This window comes from Neofelis nebulosa, chromosome 9 (genome assembly GCF_028018385.1).
Source record: "Neofelis nebulosa isolate mNeoNeb1 chromosome 9, mNeoNeb1.pri, whole genome shotgun sequence".
Classification (NCBI taxonomy): Eukaryota; Metazoa; Chordata; class Mammalia; order Carnivora; family Felidae; genus Neofelis; species Neofelis nebulosa.
In genome coordinates, this window is record NC_080790.1 from 117,340,843 (window position 1) to 117,362,946 (window position 22,104).

At 37.8% G+C, this 22,104-nt stretch overlaps 1 protein-coding gene across 7 annotated transcripts in view; it reads right to left on the reverse strand.

Moving 5' to 3' along the window:
• Positions 1-22,104, reverse strand: part of NCOA6 (nuclear receptor coactivator 6) — a 108,911-nt gene that overhangs the window by 85,272 nt on the left and 1,535 nt on the right. For 6 of the 7 annotated variants that reach the window (XM_058685366.1, XM_058685364.1, XM_058685363.1 and 3 more), the window contains exon 2: positions 3,537-3,613. The exons of the other annotated variant lie outside the window; for it this stretch is intronic. The gene's annotated coding sequence lies outside the window, so the exon portion shown is untranslated. The remainder of the gene's footprint in view (positions 1-3,536; positions 3,614-22,104) is intronic. 7 annotated transcript variants of the gene reach the window in all.

Consider the following 22,104-nt stretch of genomic DNA (forward strand, 5'->3'; position numbering starts at 1 on the left):
GAAAACAGTATGGAGGTTCCCCCCAAAATTAAAAATAGAACTATTCTATGACCCAGCAATTGCACTACTAGGTATTTATCCAAAGGATACAGAAGTGCTGATCTGAAGAGGCACATGCACCCTAATGTTTACAGCAGCACTATCAACAATAGCCAAAGTATGGAAAGAGCCCAAATGTTCATCAACTGATGAATGGATAAAGAAGATGTGGTATATATACACAATGGAATGTTACTTGGGGATTAAAAAGAATGAAATCTTGCCAGTTGCAACAATGTGGATGGAACAATGTGTATTATGCCAAGCAAAGTAAGTCAGAGAAAGATAAATATCATATGACTTCACTCATATGTGGAATTTAGGATACAAAACTGATGAACATAAGGGATGGGGAGCAAAAATAATATAAAAACAGAGACAAACCATAAGAGACTCTTAAACACAGAGAACAAACTAAGGTTTGCTGGCGGGCTGTTAAGTGGGGGGAAGGGCTAAAAGGGTGAGGGGTATTAAGGAGGAAGGACACTTGTTGGGATGAGCACTGGGTGTTATATGTAAGTCATGAATCACTAAATTCTATTCCTGAAAATAAACAAATAGTCTGAGAACACAGGGAAAAAAAAGAAAAGAAAAGAAAAAAGAAATCAAGGTCCTTAATTCAACATCCCTTGAAGAAGTGAATTCCACCAACAACCAAGTGAACTTAGAAGCAGTTCCTTCTTCAGTCAAGCACTGAGATGAGACTCCAGCCCTGGCTGACACCTTGACTGCTGCCTCTGAGAGACCCTGACACAGAGGACTCACCTAAGCTGTACCCAGATTCCTGACCCATGGAAATTGTGCCACAATAAATATCTGTTGTTTTAAGCTGCTAAATTTGTGGTAATTTATTATGCAACAATAGATAACTAATGGACTCTCCCTGGAAATCCTACTGAATATTCACCTCCTTTAAAACTTTTTGGCAGTTTCTGGGGCACCTGGGTGGCTCAGTTGGTTGGATGACCGACTTTAGCTCAGATCATGATCTCACAGTCTGTGAGTTCAAGCCCCACATCGGGCTCTTGCTGACAGCTCGGAGCCTGTAGCCCGCTTCAGATTCTGTGTGTCCCTCTCTCTCTGCCCCTCCCCCACTCACACTCTGTCTCTCTCTCAAAAATAAAAATAAAAACATACAAAAATAAATAAAAATTTTTTAAAAAGTTAAAAAAAAACTTTTTGGCAGTTTCTTTTAAAAGTTAGTATGCCATATATGCCATACAACCCAGCAATCCCATTGCAAGGGATTTATCCAACAATAAATAAAAATATGTCTACACAAAGACTTGCAAAAATGCTTGTAGCAGGGCGCCTGGGTGGTTCAGTGAGTTGAGCCTCCAACTCTTGATTTTGGCTCAGGTCATAATTCCAGGGTCATGGGATCAAGCCCCACATCCGGCTCCTTGCTGAATGTGGAGCCTGCTTAAGATTCTCTCTCTCTCTCTCTCTCTCTCTCTCTCTCTCTCTCTGCCCCTCTCCCCCTCTCCCCTGGTCATACTCTATCTCTATAAAAAAATAAAATTAAAATTAAAAAACATTTATAGCAACTTTATTCACAGTCATCAAAACTGGAACTAACCCAAATATCCATCACAAGTGAACAGATAAACATGTTATATCCATATAAGACACTAATCGGCATCAAAAAGGAACAAACTACTGATACATGCAACAACACAGATAAATAATGAAACTATGCTAAGAAGGGGCGCCTGGATAGCTCGTCCATGAAGCGTCCCACTTCAGTTCAGGTCATGATCTCACAGTTTGTAAGTTCAAGCCCCATGTCGTCATCGTTGTCGTCAGGCTCTGTGCTGACAGCTCAGACCCTGGAGCCTGCTTCAGATTCTGTATCTGCCTCTCTCTCTGCCCCTCCCCCGCTCATGGTCCCACGTGTGTGTGCACGCGCTCTCTCATAAACATTTTAAAAAAATTAAAAATGCATGTAGGTAAAAAGTAAATAAATAAAACGGATGCAGGTGATTGTATGCAAATTTACCTCATTAAGGTAACTAAAAAAAAAAATCACCTTCTTTGTCAAGCCTTCTTTAACTACATCTAATGCAGCTGATTCCATTATTCTACCCTAGCTCTCAAACAGTATTCTACAGATAAATTACCCAAACTGCAGAAAATACAGAGTTTTTTTTTAATTTTACAGTAGCTAAAACTTACAGGACACTATTATATACCAGGCATTGTTCTAAGTACTTTGCATTATCAATTCAATTAGTTCCCCCAACAATTCCATTAAATAGATTCAATTACCCCCGTTTTACAAATGAGGAAACTTAGGCACAGAGAAGTAACTTGCTTAAGGTCATACAGCTAGTAAGTGACAGAGCCATTATTCAAGTCTAGGCAGGCTGGGCTCTTCACAACCACCTCCCTCTCTATCTCAGACCATTGGTGTATTAGGTAAAAGGATACTCTCAGCTCACTAGAGACTGACAGGTTCATTCACTCATTCAACAAATATTTAGGCATGCAATATATGCCAGACATTGTTCTAAATGCTAACAATACGATAATGAAGAAAAATACAGACATGCTACCTGCTTTTATGGGGCTTATATTCTAGCAAGAACCTAGATTTAAAGCACTAGATTCCTAAATCAAAATATTTATACTCTTATTTATGTATTTATCCAAACATTTATGCAAAAAAAAAGTCACAAGTTACAATAGTGGCCAGGTCTGCTTTAACTGGCTAGATCTGTGGTTCCCAAACTTGTCAAACTTTAGGATCACCTGGGGATCTTTTAAAAATACCAAAACCTAAGCCAGGTGCCCAAGCCAATTAAATCACAATGGAGTGGGGAGCAGGGAAGGAAGGGAGACACAGGCATCAATAGTTTGCCAAGTTCTATAGGTGATTTCAATGTGAAGACAAGTTTGGGAAATCACTAAGCTATGGTTTTCATCTGTCTAAATGATACAGTTCATTCATGGTTAGAGAGACACAGATGAATAAGAATAAACCAAAACTCTATACACTTGCTTTCCTCTGAATCAAAGATTTGCAAGGTACCTTTTTTTCTTTTCAATGTTATGAATTCTGAAAACATGAGAAAGAGAACCAAATAAATATTTTCCTTCTTGGATTTACTCATGCCTCCATTCCCCTCCAGAATCATAGACAACTGAGACATTCACCTTTTTACCTTTTCTTTAGTACCTTCCATGAAATCAATAAAGAATTCTGCCATATTCCATATTTTCAACATAACTGAAAAAGATAAGACTCACTTGCTTTTCTATTAAGAAAGTGTTTTTCTAATAAGCAGATCTCATTTAATTCTGTTGCTTTGGGTCCAATTCACATGTCAAACACAGCTTATCAAACTAAAATTCCCCACGGACATGGAGATCAAATGCCTTCTTTTTAAAAAAGTAAACTCTATGTCTAAGTCAATCCTTTTCTTATGTTGAAACCAAGTTTTGTTTTTTTTTAATAAATCAAGATTGCATTTGTATTCTATATATAAACAACAGACCTGTTTAAGAACTCTCTGACCACTCTCAGAAAAGATAATAGATGTTCAGTAGGACCCCTCTCCATTCCATCCAGGACCTAGACAGAAAAGGGCAGAGAGGAAGAAGAGAAACATCAGAAGAAAAGACTAAATTGTATAAGCCCAATAAGCCTATTCAAAGTAAAATTTTTGTGACTGGCCAAATTCCTTCTTTCTATCACTGTTTCTGGTAATTTCACTCTAGAAAGTGTTGTTAAAAGACATGAGATTATCTGGGAATGCAAGCTGGTGCAGCCACTCTGGAAAACAGTACGGAGGTTCCTCCAAAAACTAAAAATAGAACTACCCTACGACCCAGCAATTGCACTGCTAGGTATTTATCCACAGCATACAGGTGTGCTGTTTCGAAGGGACACAGGCACCCCCATGTTTATAGCAGCACTATCAACAATAGCCAAAGTATGGAAAGAGCCCAAATGTCCATTGATGGATGAATGGATAAAGAAAATGGGTGTATATATATATATACACACACACACACACACACACACACACACACACACACAACGGAGTATTACTTGGCAATCAAAAATGAAATCTTGCCATTTGTAATTACGTGGATGGAACTGGAGGGTATTACGCTAAGTGAAATTAGAGAAAGACAAAAATCATATGACTTCACTCATATGAGGACTTTAAAAGGCAAAACAGATAAACATAAGGGAAGGGAAACAAAAATACAAAAACAGGGAGGGGGACAAAACAGAAGAGACTCATAAATATGGAGAACAAACAGGGTTACTGGAGGGGTTGTGGGAGGGGGGATGGGCTAAATGGGTAAGGAGCATTAAGGAATCTACTCCTGAAATCATTGTTTCATTATATGCTAACTAATTTGGATGTAAATTTAAAAAAATAAAAAATTAAATTAAAAAAACACACATGAGATTACCTATAGTCTCAAATCCAGTGTAATTTTTTTAAAGGAAAGCTTTCGTAATAATTAAGAAAGCTTTTTCAAAATACATCAATAGTGGTTATGCAAGCGTGTTCATTTTACAATTCATTATCCTTATGATTTGTGCACTTTGCATTGTGTGTGCTATACTTGAGTTAACAAATATTAAGAACGGATACATCTGTACTGGGCAGAACCCTTGAAGGATTCTAATGAAGTAAGTAGCAGAAACAGTCCCACAAAGGTTACATGATTTGCCCAAGATCTTCCATGTAGTTAGCTACACATTTAGTCTTTCTTGTCACTTTCCTACTCTTTGTTGTAAAACTGTAAATGTTCTGATAATAATATACTTTTTAATTTTAATTTTTTTTTATTTTTTATTTTATTTTTTTTTCAACGTTTTTTATTTATTTTGGGGACAGAGAGAGACAGAGCATGAACGGGGGAGGGGCAGAGAGAGAGGGAGACACAGAATCGGAAACAGGCTCCAGGCTCCGAGCCATCAGGCCAGAGCCCGACGCGGGGCTCGAACTCACAGACTGCGAGATCGTGACCTGGCTGAAGTCGGACGCTTAACCGACTGCGCCACCCAAGCGCCCCAATATACTTTTTAATTTAACATTATTCTCTTACTTACACTATGAAAAATTTTTATTACAAATAACAATGCAGGGGTGCCTGGGTGGCTCAGTTGGTCAAGTGTCCAAGCATCCGACTTCAGCTCAGGTCATGATCTTTGTAGTCTGTGAGTTTGGCCCCACAGTCAGGCTTGCTGCTGTCAGTGCAGAGCCCGCTTTGGATCCTCTGTCCCCCTTTCTCTTTGTCCCTCCCCCGCTTCACACTCTCTCTCTCAAAAATAAATATTTTTTTTTTTAATTTTTTTTTTTTCAACGTTTTTTATTTATTTTTGGACAGAGAGAGACAGAGCATGAACGGGGGAGGGGCAGAGAGAGAGGGAGACACAGAATCGGAAACAGGCTCCAGGCTCCGAGCCATCAGCCCAGAGCCTGACGCAGGGCTCGAACTCACGGACCGCGAGATCGTGACCTGGCTGAAGTCGGACGCTTAACCGACTGCACCACCCAGGCGCCCCTCAAAAATAAATATTTTAAAAAAGCGACAATGCAAAACCAAATAAGGAAACAAAAAAATGGAAAATACAGACGTCCTGGTTCACAACTTGTGCACCATCACAGGTGCTGCACTATCCACATAAGGAAATTAAATAAAGCCTAATGCCCATGCAATGATTTCCTAACTGCAGAATCCATTTTTAATAATATTTTCAATACAAATGTCAAATGATTACTAGTAAAATTAACGAGGTATAGCTTGAGAAAAGACATTAGCATTATTTTATGATAGTGAAACCCAGGGTGACAGAATGGAAAGAGGGCTGGGCTAAGCATGGCAGGGTAAGTGTGCCTCAAATTCTAGTAGTAACCTTCCCTTGTATGACTGGCAGGATATAATCTCTCTGGACCTAAGATTTCTAAACTATAAAATGAGAAGATGGATCACTAAGCTAAAGCTGAACAGAATCTTGAGCTCCTTCCAGGTTTAAGAAAACTCAAGGACTATTTACCAAGAAATTTAATTATTATTCTATATGCTTTCACTTTAACCAATGAATATCTCTATTTGAATGTTTTAAATAGCTTTGTAATGGGGGTGGGACGAGTGGGCAAAATGGGTGAAGGGGAGTGGGAGGTACAGGTTTCCAGTTATGGAATGAATAAGTCATGGAGATGAAAGGTACACCATAAGGAATATAGTCAATGGTATTGTAATAGAGTTTTATGGTGACAGATGGCTACTACACTTGTGGTAAACATGGCACAGCATATAGAGTTGTCAAATCACTGTGATGTACACCTGAAACTAATATCACATTGTGTGTCAACTATACTTCAATTAAAAAAATAAACAGCTCTGTAAAATAAGAATCCTAGACTTCTTCTGGATTCTGCCTCATAAACACAAGCATATCTTCAGCTTGTGCCAAATATAAATCTTCCAGATTTGTTGTCTAGGTGCAAGACCCTTCCTTCTCAAAGATGGCTAGTAATAACACCCTCAATACTTTACCAAGAGACTCTTTTGCATGAGTTTTTTTAACTTAATATTTTGAAATCATTTCAAACTTACAGACCATGAGTTATTTCCTTTTTTTTTTTTCCTTTTTAAGTAATCTCTATACCCAACGCAGGGCTCAACCTCACAACCTCGAGATCATGAGTTGCACACTCTACCAACTGAGCCAGCCAGGTTCCCCCATGAGTTATTTTTTAAATAGAAAATATGTGTAGAGAAGTCCCTCATAATTTCTAATCTATAATTTGAATACTTTCAATGGATGCATTTATTCAACTATCCTTTAGCAACCGCTTACTATGTACCAGGTAAGGTAGGTATTTTCTTGCTCCCAAAGTTACTATAGAAGAAACAAAAATTCTGTATAATGAGAAATTTAAAGAACATTTTTATGAATGCCTAAATCTGGATATTATACTTATAAGTACTTAAAATTAAGTTGGCCTGTTAACCACACAGACCTAAATGTTTCAGGATAATTTATTAGGCATTTAAAAAGTATCTGAATAAACAGTTAAATGTGAACTGTCAAAAAACATTTGCCTTGGCATAACTAAAGATCCAATCCCATCCTCCCCATACCTCGTGAATCTGTTATAAAACTTTTACATGCTTCCTGTTTCTAAGTCCAGGGCTCCCATGGGAAAATTTATGCAAACCTCCAGTCAAATCATAGAAATTTATGAGACTGACACGCTATCTACTGCATAAATAAGGCACCTCAAATCATAAAAACTTAGTACCCTGAAAGGATCCACAAAATGCCTGTCAAAGAGACTGGCATTTCAATACTGTAGCAACAATTGGTTTGCTCCTAGTAGGCATAATAGACAACTTAAGAGATTAGGGAATATTAACATTAATTTTTAAACTTCAATTCTGACAGTGTAATATAAGAAGCTAAAGATAAATCTGTGAAATATGAAATTTGAGATTCCTAGAACTCATTCTAACACAAATATAGTTAAGTTAATTGAGCACAATATAAACCAACAAAATAAGTCAGAGGCTCAAAGAGATTCTCCCCATATTGTTAGATGCCATGATAGGTGGATAATGTAAAATTTAGAGAAAAACTACTTTCTATATCATGTTCTAACAATGAATACCACTGTGTCCTTTTAGGCCTAATAAAGCTGTAGTCAAAAAATAACACAGGTTTAGAGTACTAGTCTTTTAATCCATGCTCTAAAATACAAATGACATTGAAAAGTTGATCAAAGGGGCGCCTGGGTGGCTCAGTCGGTTGGGCGGCCGACTTCAGCTCAGGTCATAATCTCACGTTCCGTGAGTTCGAGCCCCGCGTCGGGCTCTGTGCTGACAGCTCAGAGCCTGGAGCCTGTTTCAGATTCTGTGTCTCCCTCTCTCTGACCCTCCCCCGTTCATGCTCTGTCTCTCTGTGTCTCAAAAATAAATAAAAACATTAAAAATATTAAAAAAAAAAAAAAGTTGATCAAATCCTACAATACAGGAACTACTAAAAAATTCTCTAAAAATTACTTGATGAGAATCTTAGCGTATGAACTAGAGAGCCCTTGGCAATCATCTAGTCCAATATCCTGATGGAAAAATTGAGGCCTGAGTGAATAATTTGAAGCTTCTTAGTCAGAAGTAGGAAAGTCTTTCATTTCATATGTGACACTTCCTTACAAAAAAGTTCACTGTAAAAGCACTAGAAAAGTATGTTGTAATAATAATAACGAATGTAGTCTTGCCATAAGACGGAAGACGACTTTAAAGAACTGTGGCTTTTTTTCCCCTCTATTAAGTTTCCAATAGAATTAAATCAGAAGATCTGGGCTCTAAGTTACAGAAGTCCTTAAGCAATCAATCTAAGAGTCTACCAGTGTTGGGGCACTGGGGTGGCTCAGTCAGTTAAGCGTCCGACTTCGGCTCAGGTCATGATCTCTCAGTTTCTGTGTTCGAGCCCCACGTTGGGCTCTGTGCTGACAGCCTGGAGCTTGCTTTGGATTCTGTGTCTCACCCTCTCTCTGCCCCTCCCATGTTCATGCTGTCTCTCTCTGTCTCTCAATAATAAATAAACGTTAAAAATTTTTTTTTTTTTTAAAGAGTCTACCAGTGTTTCTTCTCCTCTATGGTCTTACATTCATAATGAGAGTGTTGCGTGTTGTCAAACTTTTTTCTTTCTTTTCTTCTTTCTTTCTTTTTTGTTTTATGCTCTGCAAATTGTCACTTTATTTTTTTTAATGTTTGTTTATTTTTGAGAGAGAGAGAGAGTCAGAGTGCAAGTGGGGGAGAGGTAGAGGCAGGAGGGAGAGATAGAATCTGAAGCAAGCTCCTGGCTCTGAGCTATCAGCACAGAGCCTGATGCAGGGCTCAAACCCACTAATTTTGAGATCATGTCCTGAGCCAAAGTCAGATGCTTAACCAACTGAGCCACCCAGGCACCCCTCAAATTGTTACTTTTATTTATTTATTTTTTATTATTATGTTCATTTATTTTGAGAGAAAGAGACACACACACGCACACACACGCACACGGTGCGTGCAGGGAAGGGGCAGAGAGAGAGGGAGACAGAGTATCCAGAGCAGGCTCCAGGATCTGAGCTGTCAGCACAGAGCCCAACACGGGGCTCGAACCCACGAGTGTGAGATCATGACCTGAGTCGAAGCCGGATGCTCAACCGACCAAGCCCCCCAGGTGCCCCAAATTGTCACGTTTAAAATCAAACACTGAAATCCTAAGATCGGCTTTTAAATTCTGTAGTTACCATTTCATCATTACTGATGACCCAGATATAATCATTTAGCAAACCTATAGACAGAACTGTAGGTGAATACACTATTACTAATATTTTCAATCACAGGTATAGCATTCAAAGTAGCCACATTGGGCTCTGCACTGACAGCATGGAGCCTACTTGGGATTCTCTCCCTCTCCTTCTCTCTTCCTCCCCCACTTGTGCTCTCTCTCTCTCTAAATAAATAAACTTAAAAAAAATTTTTTTAATTAAAAAACATATAGAAATAAAATAAAAATTCATTAGTGGGGTAGTGATGAGCAAGACATGAATCCAGGAGTAATTAGAGAAAAAGTCTGACAGACATGAACAGGTAAAAATTAAAATAGTCTATGTGTCAAAAGAAACCACAAAGTCAAAAGCCAACTGATAGACTGGGATAATTGTACCATGTGACAAAAAGGGGTTAATATTCTAAATACACAAAAGTGCCAGCAAGTTGATTAAAAAGTAAAAAATTAACAACCCAAGAGAAAAATAAGTAAAGAATTGGTAAAGGGAATCTGTAGAATATGGAATACAAATGTCCAATGAATGTATACAATGTATTAATGGTCAGGGAAATGAAAATAAAAATAAGAAAACTCTTTTCACCCAGCTGACTGGCAAAGACTAAAAAGATACCTAATATCCAGTGCCAGTGAGAATAAGAAATGCAACAACCTTTATGGAAAATAACCTGGCAGTTCATAATACTGAAATAAGCTTATCTTTTAGCCCATGTTTGGGATTTATCCTACAGAAGTAAAAGCTCCATTTCTTAAAGATGTATGCACAAGGATGTTCACAGTTTGTGATGGGGAAAATAAAATCAGAAACAACCTGACGACACTTCAGAAACCTACATAAATGAAATATTATGCAGCTAGAAAAAAGTGAATTTGATATCTGTTTAATGACATAGAATTAAATGTATATCCTAAAAAGTAAAAAAATAAACAGAATTTGTAGAATAATGTGTATGGCATCATGATAATCTTACTAAGAGAGAAAATGCCATGTTGGGCATTTAAAAAGTTGTGGTTTGAAAGGAAAATCCTATTTGAGTATAATTCATAACAGGAAAGAATTAAGAAAAATATCTGTAATAGGAAAAGGAATAACAATTTAAAATTGATAAAAATGGGTGTAGGGGCGCCTGGGTGGCGCAGTCGGTTAAGCGTCCAACTTCAGCCAGGTCACGATCTCGCGGTCCGTGAGTTCGAGCCCCGCGTCAGGCTCTGGGCTGATGGCTCAGAGCCTGGAGCCTGTTTCCGATTCTGTGTCTCCCTCTCTCTCTGCCCCTCCCCCGTTCATGCTCTGTCTCTCTCTGTCCCAAAAATAAATAAAAAGCGTTGAAAAAAAAATTAAAAAAAAAAAAAAAATGGGTGTATAAAAAAGACCACCGAATGAAACACTCACAGAATAAGAAATAAATTCTGGGTGCTTTTTGGGTGGGTATGGAAAAACAAATGTAAATCCAACTTTTATAAATTTGAGATTTACCTCCATTTCAAAAAGAAAAATAAAAGAAATTTTTGATTCAAGAGTTTATGTTTTTTAGATTTGTCTGCTTGGAATGTTTTTTTTTTTTTAAAAGGAAACATGACTCATCACAAAATCTTGTCAAACAAATGCCCCCTATTATATATTTGAAATCTGTATCTTTTTTTTGGTTATATTGGATTTCAGCTATATTTTGAAACTTGAAATTTATCTATCATAACAATGCATTATTTGTTATACTGAATACAATTTTTAAATACACAGTACAAACTTAAAAGGATAATACCAAATCTACATGGAACAAATGGTCAAATGATAAAGAAAACTAACTCAAAGAAGTTAAAAAAAATACCCATCATTGATAAAAGTAAAAAATATATTTGCTAGTCACAGAAGAAAAAGGGCAATTTCATAATCGAGAGATATGGAAGTCACAACCTTAAACCTCTGATCAAAGTTATCAACAATGGGACAACTAGACATTTGTGTAGCTTGTAATATGATGCCTTGTGAGGAATATTTAGGTATTTTTGCCAAAATGTTCAGCTCAGATCTGGTCTTCAAACCTTCCAGTTTAGGGAAATATAAGGAACAAATGTCACAAAGAAAACAATCAGATAAATCCAGAATGTGGAGCATTAAACAAAACTGCTCTGGTGTCAACAAATCAATGCCATGAACAAAACAAAACAAAAAAAACAAAAGGTGAGGAAGCAGACAAGGAATGGCAACTATTCCAGATTTGTAAAATACTACATCTACATAAATAGATGCAAATGTAGTGCGTGGTCCTTTGAACAAGTCAGCTATAAAAAGTCGTTTTGGAGACAAGGAGGGAAACAAATACAGACTCAATGTTAGATAACATTAAGGAATTATTGATAATTTGTTAGGTGTGATAAAGGTACTGTATGCGAAGAATGTATTTGTAAGAGATGCATGCTAAAATGTTTAAAGGCATAGTTTGATGATGTCTTTTTTTTTTAAAGTTTAACATAAGTATACCATTGAGCATATGGCTACATGTTGAACATATGTGGCAGGTATAAGGGTGTTTATTCTACTAATTCAGGGGTTTTATCTGTACGTTTGAAATTTTTCATAAGAAAACATTTAAAGTATCTTAAAACCCAACAAACTGTGAGGTACCACTATTATACTAGAAGACAAAATTTATAAAATCCAACAACAACTAATGGCTAGTATCAATATAAACTGGTAGTTATTCTAAAGAATAAGCTGACAAAATGGCTAAAAAGTGATGATCCTTAGACCAAACTGAATCATTTTAGAGAATATATTCTAAAATAAAATTGGGGGAAAAAGTTTTATAGTAAGATGTTATAGAAATATAAATGAGAATTACAAACCAAAAATAAAAACAAACTGGAACTCACCCAAATAAACAGAGAGTATTTAAATTTTGGTTATTATGTATCCATTAAAAATAACTATAGAGACATGTGAAAAGTACCTCAATATATTGCCAAATAAAAAGACTATTAAAAACTGTAAGAATTATGGGGCGCCTGGGTGGCTCAGTAGGTTGAGCGTCCGACTTCAACTCGGGTCATGATCTCACAGTCTGTGGGTTCAAGCTCCGTGTCAGGCTCTGTGCTGACAGCTCAGAGCCTGGAGCCTGCTTTGGATTCTGTGTCTCTCTCTCTTTCTGCCCCTCCCCACTCATTTTCTCTCCCTCTCTCCCCCTCTCTCTCTCTCAAAAATAAATAAACATTAAAAAAATTTTTTTAAAAACTGTAAGAATTAAATTTACAAAGACTGCATATATGCTAATAAGCAAAAAGTTATGTGCTTGTAATAAACACAATTTTTTTTTTTAACTTTTCTAATGTTTATTTATTTTTGAGAGAGACAGAGACAGAATGTAAGTGGGTTAGGGGCAGAGAGAGAGGGAGACACAGAATCCGAAGCAGGCTCCAGGCCCCGAGCTGTCAGCACAGAGCCCTGATGCGGGGCTTGAACTCACTAGCTGTGAGATGATGACCTGAGCTGAAGTCGGACACTCAACCGACTGAGCCACCCAGGCGCCCCTAAACACAATTTTTAAAACTTCATGGGGACATAGGCTCTTACGAGATTATATGAACAATGCAAATACACAATCAGGAAGAACTACCTAGAGACAAATAAGGAAAAGCACCTGAGCTCTACTGTTGACCACAGATTGAATGCATTCACAATATGAATAAAGTCCTACTGTGGGCAAAAGTCACCAAAACTATCATTAAGAGGACACAGAAAAAAAGTGTATCATTGTCTTGGACAGTACATAATTTTACTCAATTCTTTCCATTAGTCAGATGTTTAAAAAAGACGGAAAACCAAAGAGAGTTTTGAGAAAAATCAAAAGATAAAAAAAAAAAAGGACAGAAAAGAGGTGATTTTGAAGAAAAGTTTGAAAGAAAATAGTGACATGATTATTAATACTGAAATTCATGGTCAGGCTTCTGAACAGAGATCCTAAAAAGCTGATGTATCTCAGTGTCCACAGATGGCTGAGCAAGAGGCTAATGAAACCCTCAAAGTTTGTTGTGGTGTTTCTGTTATTGCTGTTTTTTACAAAAGAGGAATTTCCTGACTGTCCTGAGCAAATGAGGAAGGCTGGGTGTGTTAAATCATCGACCATCTGTTTTTCTTCAGGGTGTCTACTTATCCATGATCACTTGATCACAAAATCTCCCTAAAGCTTGAATTACCTATCCAAAGCTTGAATCAGTTACCCACCATTTCAAAATTCTGCAGTTCCATCCTGTTCCCACACACTACCCACTCAACATCTGAATGTCCTTCCTAGATCTGGCAGCTAGGGCTCAACCAACTACTCTGGCTTCATCTCCCCATAGCTCAACACACCAGCAAAACAGACTTCTCACTATTTCATTTTCTAAATATTCCTTATGCTTTCCTATGTCCATCATGCACTTGGTTCTTCTCTCCTTAACTCACTGCAATCTTACCCTTCTATTTATTTAATAAATTTTAATTTAATACCTCTGTATCATCTCTGTATCATGCCACCTGTTACGGGTTGAACTGTGTCCCACAAAAAGATACATTAAAGTTCTAACCCCCAGTATCCCAGAATGTAGATTTGGAAATAGGGTCACTGCAGATGTAACTAGTATACATGAGGTCATATTGGAGTAGGGTGTAGGCCCTTAATCCAATTATGACTGGTGTCTTTATAAGAGAGAAATTTGGACACAGAGAGATACACAGGGAGAACACCATGTGGCAACAAAGGCAGAGACTGAAGTGATGTAGCTGCAAATCAAGAAATACTAAGAATTGATGCAAGCCAGAAAAAGGCAAGGAAAGATTCTACTGTAAGCCTCAGAGAGAACATGTCCCTGCTGACACCTTGAATTCAGGTTCTAGAATAAAGAATTTTAAGAGAATAAATTGTTGTTGTTTTAAGTCACCCAGTTTGTGGTAGTCTGTTACAGCAGCCCTAGAAAATTAATATACCACCTTTTCCATGAAGTCTTCCCTGATTCTCCAAGTGGTAGTGGTGCTCTCTCCTGAATTTCCACAGCACTTATAGTCTCGTTTAAAACATTTATGCTCCCCCACCTTTTTATTTATGTTCATATCACATTCTCAGATTAATTAGTTTCCTGGAAGGCAGAAACTAATTACTCATTAACTGGATATACTTCTCAACACTGGTAGGCAGTCAACATATACTATCATAATCACATTTTCTTCCACACTTAATTGTTCTGATCATGATGCTTCTGAATGAGTCATCTCCACATGCACTGAACACTTGAACACAATCTAAAAGAACTCAGTTGAAGGCTCATTTTCTTTTATGAAGCATTACTAGATTTGAATTTATACCAGTTATATCATTATAATTCATACCGATATGTGCTTACGTGTATATGCATATACTGCTGTTAGTTAATATCTACAATGGGAAAGAATACTTATTTAACAAATCCATTATTTAGGTCTATTGATCTGTCTCTTATTATGTCTAGTCAGATGTTGGTTTACCTAAAACTCTTCTCCCCTGTACCAGCATTTGGTGGTTAACCACAACATCTTTGATTTCTCCAAGTGTTTGAACTTTTTAAGTCTGTATTTTATAGAAGGGACACAGCCTTACTTTCATATAATATTTAAATTTACGGCAAGGGACTTTACCTAATGAACAATTTCCCTCTGTAAAATCCAAAATAAGAATCTGATTCACAAATTTGCAACTATTTCTTCCTGTGAGAAACTGCTGCTGTCTGGTCTTTAGAAAATATACATAAATGGTACTATGGAACTAATATTCAACAGGTTCAATATTGGTAAAGGTAAGAGTTAGTGGGAACTTTTGTTGCCTCTTTGTATGTGTTGGGGGAGGCGGTGGTTGTAGCTAGTCAATGGTAAATACGAACCTAAATATTTAAAGTATGAATGCCCTCCGAATTTGGTGATCATTAATATTATTAGCTGACAAAGATCTTTCCCCCCAGCTTTATTGAGATATAATCAACATACAGCATTGTGTTAGTTTAAAATGTACAATGAGGGGCGCCTGGCTGGCTCAGTCGGTCAAGCAGCCTACTTCAGCTCAGGTCATGATCTCACAGCTTGTGAGTTTGAGTCCCAAGTCGGGCTCTGTTCTGACAGCTCACAGCCTGAAGCCTGCTTCAGATTCTGTCTCCGTCTCTCTGCCCCTCCCCTGCTCATCCTCTCTCCCTCCCCGCCCCTCTCAAAATATAAACATTAAAAAATAAATAAATAAAATGTACAATGAGATGGATACACATATATACTGCAAAATGATTACCACAATAAGGTTAGTTAATACATCCATCACCTCACACACTTTTTTTTTTTTTTTGGTGTGTGGCAAAAACATTTAAGATCTAATCTACTCTTTCTGCAACTTTCAAGTATATAATACATTATTGTTAACTATAGTCACCGTGATGTACTCTAGGTCCTCAGAATTTACTCATCTTACAGCTGGAAGTCTCTATGCTTTGACCAACATATTCCCATTTCCCCTATCCCATCCCCTGGCAACCACCATTCTCTGTTTCTGTAAGTTTAGCTTTTTAACTGATATAGTTAATATTAACTGAGCATTAATATTCTATCTGACACAGAATATAATCATTCACAAGTTAAAGAAGATGTGGTTCCAGGCTTTTGCTTCATAGGGTTTATACATAAAATATAGCTTATCACCAAATTCTAGAGCTGCATTACTCTGTCCAAAAAAGTCATAGTCCCTTTATATACACACCTACCTATACTTCTGGTCATTTATAAATTAACTCAGCAAATGCTTTTATTGAGTTCCTAGACAGCCACCTCAAGTCCTTTTTAGAATAAGGTGAGGTAGGGAAAGATTACATTTTTAAAAATAAATCTGTGAGACAACACAATAGGTAGGCAGCGGAGCTGAAGGAAGGGGAGGACAGACACAGGGCCAGATATGAAGAAGCACTGAATCTAGTGAGGAGGTGGAGAGTAAACTGGCTGTCAGTATTTCTCCTTTCTCCCCATGCTGTTCCTATACTTCACTACCAGGCTTACTTTCCTACTGTGCAGGTTTCATTATGTCACCATATAGCTAAAAACTTTTGATGACTCCCTATTACTTAGTTAATCAAGTCCAAACTTCCCAGCCAGAAACTGAAAAGGATTCAAAGCCTTCCCTGATTAAGCTGTATATATACTATACAGGGACTAACACAGGACTGGGAATTAGACTCAAATTCTTTCTCCATCAATTGTTAGTTCTTTTCCTCAGTTTATTTTTAAAAAGCCATAAAAAATAATGCCTATCTCACAGAGTTGTTGTGAGGATTAAAAGAAATACTACTTACTAAATGCTTGGCAAGTTATCTGGCAAACAGTATGCAAGCAAAAAATGTGACCTACTACTGCTATTATTATTGCTATTGTTGTTCAATCTCCACTTCCAGACTGAACTCCAACAACAGCCCTGTAACGATCCTGTTCTCCAGCCAAACTGGACTCTTTACTAACTCCTAAGCACACATCTCCACACTCATGCTTTCATTCAGCCTGGAAAATCGGTCTCGTCTCCAAGTATTAGGATCCTAACCATTCTTGGGGCACCTGGGTGGCTCAGTTGGTTGAGTGCCAGACTTCGGCTCAGGTCACAATCTCATGGTTCAGTTTATGGGTTTCAGCCCCATGTCAGGCTTTGCACTCACAGCAAGGAGCCTGCTTCGGATTCTCTGTCTCGGTCTTTCCCTGCCCCTCCTCTGCTTGTGCACGCGCATACTCTCTCTCTCAAAAATAAACAAACATTGAAAATAAAAAATAAAAAATAAAACCAAAAAGATCCTTACATTCTTGGCAGCTCCACTCAAAGGCTACCTCTTTCAGGTACCATTCTTTGATATCCCAACTTCGTAACACATTACCCATACTCCACAGGACATTTAAACTCTGACTAGAATTATCTTTGTATCTTGCAGAGTTCTAGCCTAATATACAGGGTAGGGCTCAATAAATGTTTGGCAAATGAATGAATTCCTGTTTTTCCTCTTTCATCCAACCACTCTCTTGGAAAACAGCTCCATATCACAATTAAAAAGATCTCTTCTGCAATGTTTCATAAAGCTGGCCAGCTAGTTTTTTTGCTACCACAAATGTGGTAATTTCTATACCCAGTGCACAATAGATACCTAAGTATTCAGCAATTTGAAATTAATTACACCTCATCTTTTAATTTCACTTATCATTTTATTCATTTTGATCAAAAATGACTCATCCTTATAAACAGACTTTGGTTTTTACCTGCCCACAAACTCATCTGTCAATTTCTGGCCATCCCAACCCTCATCCCAACATATCATTTATTGGTTTAAGAGAGAGAATATTTAAAATCTCAGTGAAGTAAGAACCAGAATGCCTACAGGGCAATAAAAGTAAATGAGCAAAGCAAGAAAGCAGTGAGGACCACAGAGCACAAGGAAACACACATCACACCTAAAAGCTTTAGCTTTCACTGTGTTGCTATGAGAGAATAGGAGTTTGTGTTAACAGATCTTCCAAAATTTCAAGAAAAGTCACAAAGTCAGAAATCTGTGTAAATTTTGGCCAAACAAAACATGTCTGTCTGCAGGTCAAATCCAACCACAGGCTGCTGGTTTGCATCCTCTGTTACAGAAGTTCTCTGCAAAAGAAGTGATGGGCTAAGAGGAGTTCCTTCCCAGCAGATAGTCTGAGGCAGCAGCTAAAACTAAGCAGCAACTGGAAGCATTTCCTGTTGAGATTCAGCCTACCTCTCAACCATTCTGTCTTGACCTGAAAACCAAGTTAAGACAGACAACTCAGTTGAGTACATTAAACCCCTACTCTGTACCAGGTGCTAGACATCAGAAATGAACAAGAATGCTAAGTAACAGCTAACATTATTGAGCATTTTCTAGGTGCCATACTGTTCCACACGTTACATGAACTAACTCACTTAATCTTCACAATTCTATGAGATAAATACTATTATCCTTATTTTATTTTATTTTACTTATTTTTTTAAACATTTTTTTAAATCTTTATTTATTTTTGAGAGAGAGAGACAGAGTGCGAGCGGGGGAGGAACAGAGAGAGAGGGAGACACAGAATCCAAAGCAGGCTCCAGGCTCCGAGCTGTCAGCACAGAGCCCAATGCAAGGCTCAAACTCACGAACCGTGAGATCATGACCTGAGCTGAAGTCGGCCACTTAACCAACTGAGCCACCCAGGTGCCCCTATTGTCCTTATTTTAAAAGCTGAGAAAACATCGGGTGTCTGGCTGGCTCAGTAGGTACAGCATGAGACTCGGATCTTGCAGTGATGAGTTCAAGTCCCACGTTGGGCTAAATAAATAAACAAACAAACAAACAAATAAATAAATAAATAAAAGCTGAGGAAACGAAGGCACAAAGAGGTTACCCAACTTGTCCAACGTCACACAATTAGCAAGCAGCACAGTTGGAATTAGGACCTCAGACAGACTCCACCAAAAGAGCACACAATTTGAAAACAAAGTGCTCTTCAACAAATGGTGGGGTGGGGGACACCTCAGTCAGTAAAGCATCTGACTTTGGCTCACACCATGATTTCACAGTTCGTGAGTTTCAGCCCCATGTTGGGCTCTGTGCTGACAGTTCAGAGCCTAGAGCCTACTCTGGATTCTGTGTCTGCCCCTTCTCACTCACACTCCGTGTCTCTCTCTCTCTCAAAATAGACAAACATTAAAAATTTTTTTTTTTTAAATATGGTGCTGGGACCGCCTGGGTGGCTCAGTTGGTTAAGTGTCCAACTTTGGCTCAGGTCATGACCTCACAGCTCATAAGTTCGAGCCCTGCGTCATTGGGCTCTGTGGTGACAGCTCAGAGCCTGGAGCCTGCTTGGAATTCTGTGTCTCTGGCTCTCTAGACCCCTCTCCCACTCGTGCTCTCTTTGTCTCAAAGATAAATTAAAACATTAAAAACACTGTTTTGTTTTGTTTTTTTAAATTGATGCTGGGATAATTGGTTATACATAGGAAAAAAAAAATGAAACTGGACCCTACCTCACATCACACACAAGAGTCAATTCCAGATAGATTAGAGATCTAAACATCAAAGGAAAAACAGTGAAGATTCAAGAAGATAATATAAAGAATAATTTCAAAATCTTGCAGGAAGATTGATAAATTTGACTTTATTAAAATTCAGAACCTCTTTTAACAAAAGAGAGAGATTTATGGGGCATCTGAGTGGCTCAGTCGGTTAAGCATCTGACTTCAGCTCAGGTCATGATCTCGCTGCTTGAGCCCCATGTTGGGCTCTGTGCTGACAGCTCAGAGCCTAGAACCTGTTTCACATTCTCTCTCTCTCTCTCTCTCTCTCTCTCTCTGCCTCTCCCCTGTTCACACTCTCTCTCTCAACAACAAACATTAAAAAAAATTTTTTTAAGATGAGCAACTGGGAAATGATCTCTATGATACATGTAACCAACAAAGGATTACTAATCAGAAAATATAAAGAAATCTTTCTAAAAAGACAACCCAATGAGAATATGCCAAAACAAGCATGGTCTGAGTTGTGAAAACCTGTTACTACCACATTTGCCGCACAGCAGACCCCAGAACAGACCTTGGGATCACTGACTGATATAAAATATTCAGGGGTCTTTGTCATACTGCAGATATACAGAGCATGGGTGACCCAGCCGGAAGGACAAAGTCAAAATGGTTATTCTCCATTATATAAGAACTAGAAATGACAAAACAGAAGTTGAACATCCAATCTTCAGACACTGATCAGAGATTGGCAAGCATCTTTGGTAAAGAGACAGACAATAAATATTTTCAGCTTTGAAAACTATATATTCTCTGTAAAACTACTCAACTCTGCCTTTGGTAGAGTGAAAGCAGCCAAAGACAATATGTAAATGAGTAACTCTACCAGATTTGACACTGACCATAGTTTGCTGACCCCTGATGTAGACAGTTGTGGTTCTCCTACACTCTAGGAATACTTTCCCTGCTTCTTATGTCTGCTGACACTTACCTTTGATTTCTTTAAACAAAAACTGTACCACACTTGCCAGCTTTGCAATGGTTTCCAGAAGTCTGTTATTCTATCCCCAAAAATCATCTCCCTTATTACCTGTGACAATTCTCACTTCATTTTCCTTTCATCCCTTTTTTAACTTGACAGCCACCATCCCAATCTAAAATATTCCTTCTCTCTTACCATGTGCAATATTATCAACACCTAAAAATTCTAACTTTGCTCAAAGCTGACTGCCTCTGCCTTAACTAGGCCCTCATTACTTCTTCCCTGCTCTCCAGTCCACTCTTCATCCACTTATCTCCTAAAAATTAATCCTAATCATACATTCTCCTCCTTGGAAATGTTGAATGCCTCCCTATCAGCTAAAGATTCAGTCCTTTAATAAAGTCCTTTACAAGCAGGACAACCAAACAACATTTCCATCTCATCTTTAACCACTTGATCCACACACATACTGTGCTTCAGCCACATTCAATTGTATTCCCTGAAAGTGCATGCCTTACATAGAAAGCTCTTCTCTCCAACTCTCCATCTGGCAAACTCCTCCACCTTTCAGGACACATCTCAAGTATCTCCCTTCACAAAACCTTCCCTGATTCTTAGAACCGAAATGTGCCCACCTCTTGTGTTTTTACAACTTTTGATACTCCTTTGGCATTCACCATCCTGAAATAGCATTGTTGGTATGTTCATTTCTCTCACGAGACTGAATATCTGAAATGAAAAGATCCTGCTTTAAAGACCTTTCAATCCTCAGAGCCTGGCATAATAACGCTTGACGTGTCTTAGTGCACAGTAATTGTCTGCTGAATGGAAGACATGCTTGGTGGTAGCGGAAGGGTTTCTTAACCTGGGGTTCATAGATGGGATTCACAGGTAGAATTCAGAGGGGTCTGTGAACTTGGATAGGGAGAAAAAGAAAAATTACTTCCTTATTTTCACTAACTTCTAATTGAAAGTTACAATTTTCTTCAAAAATGAATTGTAGGCAACACACTACTCTAGTATTAGCAGTATCTGTCACTCTGTCAGTTATCACAGATACCTTTACATCATATTACAATTGTTGCTGATATCTTAAAGTATTATTTATGCTCATCGTGTTTAAAATTTGTAATTATCAGACCTGTCACTAGATCTGATTTCTTAATGTATTGATAAAGTATATCCATACTATTTTATAATTTGTATATTTTGGTATTTCAATACAATGGCTTTCTCTATAATCCAGTGTATTTTGTTTAATGCAATTAAAACTATTATTTTGGGAGGGGTTATTATTATCCTGAGCAGCTTCCCTAGATGCCCACTAGTTAGGTCTTCATGCATTAGAAAGACTCAGAATAAATTAATCTTGATACTGTATGTAGTATTGTGTATACTCATTGAACATAGAAAATCTTACTACTATAAACATCTTCATAACCTTTTTGATTTTATGGGAGCCCTGGGTCTACTATCTCATGATAGATGTGCATGAAATTTGCATGACAGAACTATTCCATAACCCATATGAACTTTGAATTCCTCTCTATCTTGATCAAACTTTAATTGAAGTTTGATCATGATACAGATCTTGGGTGTACATGATTGTTCACTGTTATCTTTTTAGGCTTTCTATGTCCCTTTCCTACATAATAAACACCTAGAACAGAAGGAGCATCTCTTAAAACTCCAAGTTCAAAGTCAAAAAGGTCCTGAAGATAACTTCTTTGCACAAATGGAGGTGGGCTAGAAAT